Genomic DNA, 2991 nt, shown 5'->3' with positions numbered 1-2991 from the left:
ATCGCAGGAGCATAACGATGGAGGTGAGAGAGTCATGATCATATCAGTAACTACACACACACAGAGATGAGATAGTAATAACAAATTAACAAATAACAACTATGAAGTATGAACAAAACTGGAAAAACTGAAATCGATCCCAGAAATGGAAGACTGGAAGTATCGAATGAAGTCATTGAACCCAGCCTTACCCAGAAATCCAAATCCGAAATCGAACCCTCAAGTCTGTAAGTAAAGTGAGTAACTAAGCAACTTACCCAGAAATCCGAAATCGAACCCAGCCTTCAAGCCTTCAAGAATCTGAAATCAAAAACTGAAATCGAAGTATCGATTGAACCCATCCTTCAAGCCTTCAAGTAAGCCTTCAAGAACCCAGAACTCTGCTTGAGCCTTGACTCTTGAGGACACTGCAAATTGAAAACCCAGTAACGCAGACGTAGTAAGAGACCGATCGATCGAAGTTCATAAAGAGTGAAAAACACAAACCCATAAACCCAGACTTACCAGTTACCACCGTCAGTCAGTCACCGTTGAAGAGAGAAAAGGCCGTGCCGGAGAGAGAGAGAGAGGACCCAGAGGAGAGACGGAGAGAGATTCGTTATTAGCTAGGGTTCGAAAGTTTTAGAGAGAGCGGAAAAAAATACCAAGTGTTGGGGGGGGGGGGGAATGAAATAATTGGTCCCCGCGGTTCTAAAAGTTTGAAACTTAGTCCCTCCGTGTTTTTTAAAATTTTTCGAACGAAACTTTTCTCATCGTTTCTTTTGGTGACTGATGTCCATAATAACAATAGAAATCGGTTTTTTCACAAACTGATGTTAACATGTTTTTTAACATCAGGTGCAATCCTGACCGATTTAATAGTGGCGATGTCTAATGACATTATTCTAGTAGTGGCCTCCATGTGTCATCTTTGATCCATATAGTCTCCTAGTGCCTCCAGGAATCTTCCTTCAACGTTCTCCAGCTTTTCTTTCCCTTTTGAGCTTATTTCAGCTTGTTTGCTCCAAGTACCTGAAAATAGAAACTATTACTAAAAATGAAAACTTTCTAAAAATGGTAACTTTCCTAAACAAGAAAGATTCATTTAAGGAAATAACTAAGTAAATATGAGGAAATAACAATTAAAACGTCACATTAAAACGCTCCTATCAAATTCCCCCACACTTAGCTTTTGCTAGTCCCTTAGCAAAATCACACAAAGACAAACTTAGACTCAACGAAAAGAAAAAGACTCTATACATACAATGACTCTATTGCCCTTCAACATTTTGTCTCAGAAATCTCTTACTTTCACAACATCAAGATTAACACTCAACCAAGAATCAATGTTTAAGCATTTGAGATTTAATTAAAACACATAATCCACACATACACAAGTAGGACTTGGTTGTAACAATGGTGATGGGGTGGAGCTCAGCATGTTTCAGACAAGTATGATCCATATCCTCACAAGGTATATCCACTCTTTCTTCTCTCAGATCAAGGCAATGCTTAAAAGCTTATAATCACTCAATTATATGTGAGAGAATATATTTTAAGGCAATCAAATAGCTCACATATATAAGAAACGAAAAGCACTTTGTGAATATAATTTTTTTTCAAAAGATCTCATGAAGGATATCAACTACTTGCACGAATGGACCCAAACCATAGGTTCAACTCTTATAACTCATCTCCACAGATCAAAGGCTGTCCCATCTTAATGATCAAGAAGGTCTTATCAAGGGTTGTACTGGGGCTAAGGCTCACGGTTTAAAGAAACAAAGGGTAAGGAAATTAACAAAGTGTCCTAAAAACCTAGTAGAGCTCGTGTAGATGTAGAGACCTCTAAAAATCCACCAAGCAAAACGTCACACCCATAGAGGAAAAATAAAGGGGCCTAATGTCTTCATGTTGGGCCCAATCTTCATTGTAAACTTCCTTTGAACTCTAGTGAATTGGACAAAGACCAAATTTTTCAATAGTGGGCCTTCAATTCAAAGCAATCTCCAAACTCACCAAGTATGGGGGACTAAAATCCATAGACATATTTTTTTTTCTTTTTCTTTTCTAGCCGTACACATTTTTTTCATTTTCTTTTCACGGCTTTCACATATTATTTTTTTCTTTATGGACAAATCTACCCCCACACTTGAACTTTCACCTCTTCTCAATCTTCATCCTTAACACCAAATCCTTGTAGTAAGTCTTCAAAAGATAGCTCTACCAAGTTTTTAGAACAAAGGGTAAAGTTGTGACTATACTAAGGTTCAGGACTACGGATTTTAAGGGTGATGAAAGAAAAGGCTTAATGTAGGCTCAAAGGGGTTTATCTAAGGGAGTTCCACGACGGCACAAATAGGGACACAAGCTCATTTGGCAATGGTGGTAATTCCTAGGGTGCCTCTATCCCTTCCAGAATCAGGGCCATGTATTGACAAAACGTCTCAACAAGCACAAGAGTGAATTCTAGCATTCTCTAGTCCATTAAACTTAATCTATGGCAAGCAATCAATCAAATGAAGAATAATGAAATCATCAAAACATCGCCAATAAAATAAGAATATATTTTTCATTTTTCACTCCAATAAAAGGGACATGGGCTCAATTATCTCACATGGGCTTTTATGAATCAAAACTCGTCCTAACATGCTCATATTCTATACCAAGGTCACGAAATCCATATCCACTACACATGCATACATTTTTCATATATCTCAATTAACCAAAGAATACCATTTAATAATCATCTCAATATTGTGATCCTCTCTTAGCCATAATTTCAGAGATATAAGCTCATCCTAGACAGTTGAAAGGGCATCCTATGACTCAATAAATAAAAGCAACAATTTTTTTTTTTAATTTTTGACATTTTTTTGATTTTTTGTATTTTTCAATATATATGACTCAAGATAAAAGTATAAATCCCTTCCCCCACACTTAAATATTGCATTGTCCTCAATGTAATCAATCATAAGCATGCAATGAAACAATTAAGCATACAGGGATGGA

General features: G+C 36.8%; 1 long non-coding RNA gene across 1 annotated transcript; it reads right to left on the bottom strand.

Annotated features, from left to right (window-relative positions):
- Nucleotides 1-642, bottom strand: LOC133715050 (uncharacterized). Its single transcript, XR_009848926.1, has 3 exons — nt 505-642; nt 258-407; nt 1-50 (listed from the first exon to the last, which is right to left on the bottom strand). It is a non-coding gene; the product is annotated as an uncharacterized LOC133715050 (long non-coding RNA).
- Between the last annotated feature and the right edge of the window lie 2349 nt (nt 643-2991).

This window comes from Rosa rugosa, chromosome 1 (assembly GCF_958449725.1).
Source record: "Rosa rugosa chromosome 1, drRosRugo1.1, whole genome shotgun sequence".
NCBI classification, from domain to species: Eukaryota; Viridiplantae; Streptophyta; class Magnoliopsida; order Rosales; family Rosaceae; genus Rosa; species Rosa rugosa.
The sequence above is the reverse complement of the archived record's forward strand: the minus strand, read 5'-3'. Positions and strand labels throughout refer to the sequence as shown.